Source organism: Melospiza georgiana, chromosome 6 (genome assembly GCF_028018845.1).
Source record: "Melospiza georgiana isolate bMelGeo1 chromosome 6, bMelGeo1.pri, whole genome shotgun sequence".
In the NCBI taxonomy this organism is placed as follows: Eukaryota; Metazoa; Chordata; class Aves; order Passeriformes; family Passerellidae; genus Melospiza; species Melospiza georgiana.
The window spans coordinates 22,628,082-22,638,402 of NC_080435.1; the positions used below are offsets into that span (position 1 = coordinate 22,628,082).

The 10,321-nt window shown below is 51.0% G+C and overlaps 1 pseudogene; it reads right to left on the minus strand.

The window, feature by feature from the left end:
• Window positions 1–3,268: 3,268 nt before the first annotated feature.
• LOC131084934 (mas-related G-protein coupled receptor member H-like) lies at window positions 3,269–4,215 on the minus strand (annotated as a pseudogene).
• Between the last annotated feature and the right edge of the window lie 6,106 nt (window positions 4,216–10,321).

A 10,321-nucleotide genomic window follows, 5' to 3' on the forward strand; every position in this document is an offset into this window, starting at 1 on the left:
CGGGCTGCTGCAGAACCATCCCACGCATCTCGGGGCAGAGAACAGACAGCCAGCCCAAGAACCCCAACAGCGCCGATCGTGCCCTGATCCACCAGGGACCCCCGGCAGTGTCCCTGCTCCTCTTGGCCAGAGGGTTCTAGGGCCCAGGAGGGAGGAGGAAAGACCAGCTCCAATGTGCTCCTCAGGATCACACAGGATGTTAATCGTGGCTGGAACCAGTGCAGAAAGAGATTTGGAGGCCTGCAGTGGTTTTTGGGGCAAGTTGTGTAACAAGAAGCAAGAGCACATGGCCAAGGGAAAAGTTAGAGGAAAGGTGACCTTTAATATCCGAGCACTCAGTGAATGCAACCAGCAGAGATCCCTCTGAATGATCCTCCAGGATCAGGAGAGGACTTGGAGAAGGAGGTGGATGCATGGAAATGAGTCCTAGGAAAGTGATGTTTATGTATTAGATAGGAAAGACAATTTAATGACTCTGTGTGGTTATGATGGATAAAACCCCTGTTGTAAAATCTCACCCCAAACAGAAATATGGAGAGATCCATCTGTGTGTCCTCTGCTTCCTAATGCTTCTCATTGTGTTGGAAAGTTTATTCTGGCTGATTTTGGTATCACACCCAAGTCCATCTCCACTCCTCATCCCATGCCATGCCATGCCATGCCATGCCATGCCATGCCATGCCATGCCATGCCATGCCATCCCATCCCAATGGTTTTCCATTCCCTGGCCTCTCCCTGGCTGCAGGTGTAGCCTGTTGGGCTCTGCTGCTCTCCAGTGGGAGATTTGGGATTGGTGGCACCCAGAGCCCTCCTGCCCCCTCCAGCCCCTGTCTGCCTGATGCCTTGGGCTGGGTCCCTGGAACAGAGGACAGAGCAGGTGAAGAGAATAAAAGGAGGCAGTGATGAAAGGCCTTCAAAAGGTTCACCCTGGGCTCTCCAAGCCTGCGAGAGGGGCTGCACCCAAAATGGACAATGGTCATGAGTTTTTCAGACAGATATAAGTGTGGTCCATTTACAAATCAGGGGTTAATCCTCCAATTACAGCTTCAGGTAATGAAGTCACTTAGGCCCAGTTTTGCCTCCCACAACACACTTTTGTCTATATTTTTCTGGGCCTGAGGCAGTAGAGTGTCCTTGAATTTCATGCCTAGAGGGATTGTTTTGTCTGACCAAAATGTGCAGACAGTTAACTAACACTTTACATGGAGTTTAGAGTTATGCACTAATGCAGTACAGGATATGAAAAATAGAAAGGCTAAAATCCTAAGGCATCATGCCCCCTCTGACATCCTCTAGAAATTCCCGTCAGGCTGCCTTCCCCTCCTGACAGCCCCACTCCTCTCCTGCCCCACTCAGGAGCCCCAGCAGTGTTTCTGCTCCTCCTGGCAATTCCATGCTTCTGCAGCCCAATGAACAGCAGTGGAGCCATCCCTGTAGTGCCATCCCTGTAGTTTGTGTCCAGAGGAGGTTGGGGGGCTGGAGAGCAGGGATGGAGCTGGGGAGGGGCATCTCCAAGAGAAAGACGGCCCCAAAGCCTTCCAGGGCAGGCTGGGGTGAGCAGCCCATGGGGAGGGACTGGAGCCTGAGGCCCGGGGCTGGGAGGGATGGGAAGGACAGGAGGTGGGTGGGCTGCATGGGGAGTGGGATGGGAGGGTGGTGTGGGAGGGGTGGGACATGATGGAGCTGCTGGGAAGATGTGGTGGGAAGGTGTGGGGTGTGGTGGGGCTGGAGAGAAGGTGTGGGGTGTGGTGGGGCTGGAGAGAAGGTGTGGGGTGTGGTGGAGCTGGAGAGAAGGTGTGGGGTGTGGTGGGGCTGGAGAGAAGGTGTGGGGTGTGGTGGGGCTGGTGGCCTCAGAGAAGCCCCAGAGAGGTGGGTGATGCCCCGTGGAGCCCATGGTGACAAACACAGGTGTCACCCTGCTCCTGGAAGGGGGTGGCTGTGCTGAGGATCACAGCCTCCTCCTCTCCTTGCTGCTGCACCACCTGAGCCTGCTGAGGGAGCAGCTGAAGGCAGTGGAGAGGAAGAATTTCTGAAGGCAGAGACACCTTTGCACCTGGCTCACAAAATTAAAAATTAAAGATCTCTGGGGAGATCTCTGCTGTGACACTCACAGAGCCCTCGGGGTGGGGAATGCTGAGCCCCTGGGCCATCGTGTCTGTGCCAGCCCAGCTCTGGGCACTGGGGATCATGGTTGCTCAGGGAGCACAAGCCATGGCTGTGTCCCCTCTGAAATCACGACACTTTAAGTCTAACAGCAAAAGTGTGGTAGACTAATAACAATTTGGAGTCAAAATTGTGAACATTTTTGAAATATCTTTGCCATAGACAGATTTAAAGAAACAACACTTTTCAGGCATTTTTTTGCATTATAATATCCAGCATTTTTTATACATACTCCCAATTTCTTACGTTGTGGTATAGGTGTTTTGTTTCTTTTAATTAGTACTAGAATATGCCATCTATCTTAGTTAAATGGATAACCTGGGTTTTTTTCCAGTGAACTATATTTTAGTAAATTTGATGTACAGGCCTAGGAAATGGCTCCTTTATTGCCATTAAAATTATGTCTTGCAATTTTTTAATTACATCTTTTGGTGTGCATAGGCCACTGATATCCTAAACGTCTCAAGTTATCATTCTTATTCTATGACATCCAATTTTTTCTAATTATATGATAAATTAAAAGTACTTTATTGATTTTTTTTCTCCACCTATTGAGTAAGTTCTCTATGGGGTATGCGCTGATGAAGTTTTCTACTGATACTCAGCCAATACAGATCTAAATCAAAACCAGCTAAAAAACCACAGTCAAATATGCCTTGACTCATTAAGCATCTTTCATTACAGAAATTCCTAAACAGTCACAGAATTCCTGGCTAACTACCTCTCTGTTCCCTCCCTCCAGCCACATTCCCGGCTGGCAGCAGCAGCCAGAGGAAGCCGGGAAGCGCTGGCAGAGGGGGCAAAGGCAGCTCAGGGTTCACGGTGCTGTTTATTGATATCAGACCTCAGTGGGATGCAGGAACCAGGTGCCAGGGGGAATTTTGGGGTCACAGCTGTGTTGAGAAAGATGCATTTGGGGAAGACTGCCCTAGGACCCAAGAGGGAGGAGCAAATCCATGCTCCAATGTGCTCTGTGCACAGCATCCCTCCCACATGGCCCTTTTCACTGCCTGTGCTCCCTTTTCCTGCAGGATTAAGTGTGGGAGGGTGATCCTAAGTCACTGCCCCATGGTTCTGCATGGGGACACTGAAGGGTTCAACAGGCTCAGATCCCCCTGTCCATGGTGGCATCATTACTGGGGGCAGTGCTCCCTTCTGGCTCCTCCAACACCATCTGGAGGCAGTCCCTGAGGGACCCCTTGGAGCAGCACCTCCAGCACTTTGTTACTGAGATGTAGATGAAGGGGTTGATGCTGCTGTGCATGCAGGCAAACAGGAGAACAACCTGGGGGGACACAGTGGTGTAGCCGAGCTGCTGCAGGAAATTCCAGAGACTGAGGGGGAGAGTGAGGAGCACAGTGAGGAAGACAATGATGTCAAGGCTCTTGGATTGCTGCTGCTGGGAGCTACCCTTGAAGCGAATGAAGAGGATTGTGCTGGAAATGACCATGGATGGAGCAAAGACGAGGAAGTTGAGGATGTAGAGGGAGATGAGAGCCCCGCGGCAGCAGAGCTTGTGTTCCTGTGACTGGCACAGGGAATTCACCGCAGAAATGGCAGTGATGGCAGTGATGGAAAGGGCCCAGAGCACGGCACTGACCACCACCCATGAGAGGCCCTGGGGAAGGTGGCAGAAGAGCGCAGGTGGGCAGAGCATGGACCTGCCCCTCTCGATGCTGATGCCGTCAGCTGGTACAGCCCTACGCTGTGGAACATCCGGAAGAGGAGGAAAAGGAAGTGTATGGATGCTGGGGGCATGATGGAGGAGCAGGAGAAATCCTCCAGCAGGAAGAGCAGAGTGGAGGGGACCATGAAGATGAGGAAGAGGAAGGTGATGATCGTCAGGCCAAGGATGTAGGCAGTGATGGGTTTCATGGTGTCCCTCTGGATGCAGAACCCGAGGACCCAGAGCACAGCCCCATTCCCAGCCAGCCCACAGAGGCAGATGAGCAGGGTCACACTGTGTGTGGTCATGCTGGGGACATCTGTCTCGCATAGACCTTGCCCTTCAGTGTATTACTTGGCAGGGGGCGTCATGATGTTCATACCCATGGACGGATGCTGGGCAGGCAGTGGGATGTGGCCCCTGGCTGTGGTCAGAGTGGATGGGCAGTCAGTGCTTGAAGAATGCAGGGATGGACCATGTGGCTCCTCAGCAGCTCCCTGCAGTGGGAAGGATTCAGTGGGGAGGAGTGAGATGTGCAGGGGAGGAGGGCAGTGGGAATTGTGGGGTGGGAGAGGGACATGGGAGGGTTGGGCTGTTTGGTTCAGGAGGTTGATAAATAACATAGAGAATAAACATTTTCAGCCCTTCAGAAGTTGTTCAAAAGAAAAGTGGCCAAAATTTTAAAGGATGTGTGAAAGACGGATAATTGGATGATTGACTCTCGCAGTTAAGGGATGAATACGGTGTGAATACTGAGAGAAGCTTTATTGATGTATGTTATTGCAGTCTGTTGTTTAGATGTCCCCTGTTGTCCCCATAGTCCCCTTCTCCCCCCTCTGTACTGTTGCCATCAGAGAGCCTGAGTCATCTAGGACAGGTGGAAAGAAGGGGTGTAGAATAGCATTTTACTGGGGGGGAAGAGGTGCAGCATGAGAACACCTGACCCTCCAGTCAAGCTGCAGGAAATCAGGCTCCAGCAATAAACACACAGAAGGGCTGACTGACAGACTTTGGGAGGGGCCAGGTTTAGCTGATGTAACCCCCGGGGTATCAAAGGTGAAGCATCCATTTTGAAGATCAGCCAGCCACATGGTGGGCAGCCATGAGGGAAGCTCCCAGGCCTACTTCTCCTTATTTAGTCCTTTTGTAGCATTTTTTGTTAAGGTTCAATAAACCTTGAAAAATTTAAAAAAATGGGTGGTAATTTCTCACAGGATGTAAAGGCTGGCACACAGGATGACAAACATGGCAGGAACCAGTGCAGAAACAGATAAGGAGGCCTGCAGTGATTTTGGGGCAAATTCTGGAACAAGAGGAAGCAGTGCATGGCCAGAGGAAAAGTTCAAGGCAAGGTCACCTTTAATATCGCAGTACTCAGTGAATGCGACCGCCGGATAGACCCCTCTTAAAAGACCTTGGGGATCATAAAAGGACTTGCAGGAGGAGGTGGACGCATGGAAATGAGTTTTAGGAAAATGATGTATATGTACAGATAAGAGAAACTTCTAAATGCCTACATGCGGTTCTAATGGATTAATACCCTGTTGTAAAGTCTCACCATAGACACAATACAAGGAGGGATCCCTCTGTGTCCTGTGGAGGTCAAGAATTCCTGCTTCCTCATGCTTTGCATTGTGTTAGAAAGTTTGTTCTGGTGCATTTCACTAATAAGATACAGATGGGATGCACAAGAGGAGAGAGAGGAGCTGGGGAGGTCACTGCAGTCACCCGGAGAGGGTGTCAGGAACAGAGCAGCTGCTGCAGGAGAGGAAGGTGGGGTAGGGAGGAAGGCAAACATTCCACTGACCTGTTCCCTGTGGGGCAGCAGCAGGCAAAGGGCTCTGTGCAGATCAGCGGCGCTTCCTGGTCCCTCTTGCTCCTTTGGGATCCATGTCCTAAAGCGGCTCCTGCCAGATCAGGGACATGAAGGAGAAAGTGCCCAGATCACCAGGAGCTCCCCATTCCCATCCTGCTGGCTCCTCTCTGTACTCTGTCCTGGTGTTGTTTCCCAGGGAACAGTGGATTCATGGGGGTGTGGGGGAATTGAAAATTGCAACTTTGCCTACTTCAGAAATTCAGTTCCTCTGAGTTATTTCTGTTGGGTGTGGGGATTTTTTTTTTTTTCCTACAGTGGAAATGTCTTTTGTCAGAAGCACAAAATGAAGATTTTTGTGATTGGCTCTTCTTTCTCTCCTGATGAGAAACACTCCTTCTCTGCAGAGTGTCCCATTCTCCAACTGCCTTCCCTCTCTTGATTCCTCGTTTCTCTTCCCTGAGGGGTCATTCTCCCTCCAGCAGCAGAGGGATGCTGGTGGTGCTGGTGGCACTGGAATGCTATTGCCAGTACTGGTAGTGTGGGTGAGGCAGCTGGGTGCTTCTCAGAAACAACTCCTGTTCAGGGAAGGGATCTGAGATCATTGCCAAAACATGCTCTGGTCCCGAGGAAGCACAGTCAAGCTGCTTCCTCCTCATATCCCGATCCCATCCCCACCCCGCTCCATCCTCACCCCATCCTATCACATCCCACAGCTTTCCCAGATGGAGCTGTTCCCCCCTCTGAGCGTGGCCTGTCAGGCTCTGCTCTCCTCCAGTAGGGAGATTTGGGATTGTCGGCATCCAGACCCCCTCCAACCCGCTCCGAGCCTCTCCTGATCCCTCCAAAAGCGCCTGCAACACCCCACACCATCCCCGGGGCCTCCTTTTCCACCCCCAATGCCATGATCCTGCCCTGATGCATCTGGGACCCTGGCAGTGTCCCTTCTCCTCCCAGCCATAGGGTTCTAGGACCCAGGAGGGAGGAGGAAAGCCCAGCTCCAATGTGCTCCTCAGGATCACACAGGATGATAAATATGGCTGGAGCCAGTGCAGAAACAGATTTGGAAGCCTGCAGTGGATTTGGGGGGAGTTCTTTAACAAGAAGCAAAAGCATGTGGCCAAAGGAAAAGTTAAAGGCAAGGTCACCTTTAATATCTCAGCACTCAGTGAATGCGACCACAAGACACCCCTCTGAATGATCCTCCAGGATCAGGAGAGGACTCTCAGAAGGAGGTGGATGCATGGAAATGAGTCCTAGGAAAGTGATGTTTATGTATTTGATAAGAAAAATATTTTAACGACCCTGCGTGGTTATAAAGGATAAAACCCCTGTTCGAAAGTCTCACTACACACAGATCAAAAAGAGATCCTTCTGTGTGTTCTGTGCTGGACAAGAATTCCTGCTTTCAAATGCTTTGCATTGTGTTAGAAAGTTTATTTCAGCCAATTCAATGTCAAGATACAGACGGGATGCCAAGGGCAGAGCAGGGGGGAGCTGGGAAGGGCCCTGCGGTCACTGGGAGAGGGTGTCAGGAACAGAGCAGCTGCTGCAGGAGAGGAAGGTGGGGTAGGGAGGAAGGCAAACATTCCACTGACCTGTTCCCTGTGGGGCAGCAGCAGGCAAAGGGCTCTGTGCAGATCAGCGGCGCTTCCTGGTCCCTCTTGCTCCTTTGGGATCCGTGTCCTAAAGCGGCTCCTGCCAGGTCAGGGACATGAAGGAGAAAGTGCCCAGATCACCAGGAGCTCCCCATTCCCATCCTGCTGGCTTCTCTCTGTACTCTGTCCTGGTGGTACTCCCCAAGGCTTGGTGGATTCATGGGGGTGTGGGGGAATTGAAAATTGCAACTTTGCCTACTTCAGAAATTCAGTTCCTCTGAGTTATTTCTGTTGGGTGTGGGGATTTTTGGGGGGTTTTTTTTGGGTGTTTTTTCCTACAGCGGAAGTGGCTTTTGTCAGAAGCTCTAAATGAAGATTTTTGTGATTGGCTCTTCTTTCTCTCCTGATGAGAAACACTCCTTCTCTGTACAGTGTCCCATTCTCCAATTGCCTTCCCTCTCTTGATAGGATTTTATCATTCCTCATTACTCTTCCCTGAGGGGTCATTTTCCCTCCAGTAGCAGAGGGATGCTGGTGGCACTGGAATGCTGCTGGCAGTGCGGTTGAGGCAACTGGGTGCTTCTCAGAAACAAGTCCTGTTCCGGGAAGGGCTCTGTGATCATTGCAAAAACATGCTCTGGGCCAAACAGGCACAGTTGAGCTGCTTCCTCCTCCTATCCTGATCCTATCCTCATCCCTGCTTCCCAACCCATCCACATCTGCATCCGCATCCCCATCCCCATCCCCATCCCCATCCCCATCCCCATCCCCATCCCCATCCCCATCCCCATCCCCATCCCGCTCCGTCCTCACCCCATCCTATCACATCCCACAGCTTTCCCAGATGGAGCTGTTCCCCCACTCTGAACATGGCCTGTCAGGCTCTGCTCTCCTCCAGTGGGGAGATTTGGGATTGTTGACATCCAGCCCCCCTTCAACCCGCTTCGAGCCGCTCCTGACCCCTCCAAAACCGCCTCCAACACCCCAGACTGTCCCTGGGGACCCCTTTTCACCCCTGTGGGAATTCAGCACATCCCTCTGGATGCCCAGAGTTCTGAGAACCCCATCGGAGGGCTTGGAGACCCTGGCATGTTGCCCAGAACACCTGGTGGCTTGATTTTGATCCTTGCAATGAATTGCCAGCTTGGCATGGGGATATGAAAGTCACACAGGTTTTGAATGGTGTAATACTAGAATATTCACAGGGTGAAAATGTAGATTTTGGGATTTTTGGTATAGGGGTTATGGGGACAAGAAGGAGGAATCAGGGTGTGTCTAGTCCTGCTTATTTTTTCTTCTTGTTCTCCATTTTCTGCAGTGATGTTGGCACTTGGGGATGGTTTAGAATAGAAATGCACTGTCTAACATAGGTGATAGGTATTGGGAATAGAAAGTAAATATCATATATGTAGTTTGTAGTATAAAAAGACGACAGTGCCTCGGGGGCAGTCAGAGTGCTTGTGGCTGCTGTGCTGAGCAGATCTTGGCTGGGCAGAAAGAAAATTTTGTAGATAAGAATTATTAAACAACCTGAAGACTGAAAAATGAAGAGTCCAGACTCATTCTTCAGAGCGCGGGCTGCTGCAGAACAATCCCACGCATTTCGGGGCAGAGAACAGACAGCCAGCCCGAGAACCCCAACAGCCCCGATCCTGCCCTGATCCACCAGGGACCCCCGGCAGTGTCCCTGCTCCTCTTGGCCATAGGGTTCGAGGGCCCAGGAGGGAGGGGGAAAGCCTAACTGCAATGTGCTCCTCAAGAGAACAAAGGATGATAATCGTGGCTAGAGCCAGTGCAGAAATGGATTTGGAGGCCTGCAGTGGTTTTGGGGCAAGTTCTGTAACAAGAAGCAACACGGCATGGGCAAAGGAAAAGTTAGAGGAAAGGTAACCTTTAATATCAGAGCACTCAGTGAATGCAAACACCAGAGACCCCTCTGAATGATCCTCCAGGATCTGAAAAGGACTTCAAGAAGGAGGTGGATGTGTGGGAATGGGTCCTAGGAAAGTGATGTTTATGTATTAGATAAGAAAAAAACGTTAATAACTCTGTGTGCTTATGATGGATAAAACCCATGTTGTAAAGTCTCAGTCCAAGGAGATATATGGAGAGATCCATCTATGTGTCCTTTGGAGGTAAAAAATTCCTGGTTCCAAATGCTTCCCATTGTTTTTCAAAGTTTCTTCTGGCTGATTTTAGCATCACTCCCAGTTCCCATCTCTGCCCATTTCCCCATGCCATGCCGACCCATGCCACGCCACGCCACGCCATGCCATCCCGATGGATTCCCAGTCCCTGGCCTCTCCCTGGCTGCAGGTGTGGCCTGTTGGGCTCTGCTGCTCTCCAGTGGGAGATTTGGCATTGGTGGCACCCAGAGCCCTCCTGCCCCCTCCAGCCCCTGTCTGCCTGATGCCTTGGGCTGGCTCCCTGGAACAGAGGCCAGAGCAGGTGAAGAGAATAAAAGGAGGCAGTGATGAAAGGCCTTCAAAAGGTTCACCTTGGGCTCTCCAAGCCTCCGAGAGGGGCTGCACCCAAAATGGACAATGGTCATGAGTTTTTCAGACAGATATAAGTTTGGTCCATTCACAAATCAGGGGTTAATCCTCCAATTTCAGCTTCAGAAAATGAAGTTATTTAGCCCCACTTTGCCCTCCCCAAATTCATTTTGTCTATACTTTTCCATGCTGATGGCAGTGTCCTTGAATTTCAGGCCTAGAGGAATTGTTTTGCCTCAGTAAAATGTGCAGACAGTTAACTAACACTTTCCATGGACTTTAGAGTTATGCACTAATGCAGTACAGGATATGAAAAACAGAAAGGCTAAAATCCTAAGGCATCATGCCCCCTCTGACATCCTCTAGAAATTCCCCCCAGGCTGCCTTCCCCTCCAGACAGCCCCGCTCCTCTCCTGCCCCACTCAGGAGCCCCAGCAGTGTTTCTGCTCCTCCTGGCAATTCCATGCTTGTGCAGCCCAATGAAGAGCAGTGGAGCCATCCCTGTAGTGCCTCTTGTTTGTGTCCAGAGGAGGTTGAGGGGCTGGAGAGCAGGGATGGAGCTGGGGAGGGGCATCTCCAAGAGAAA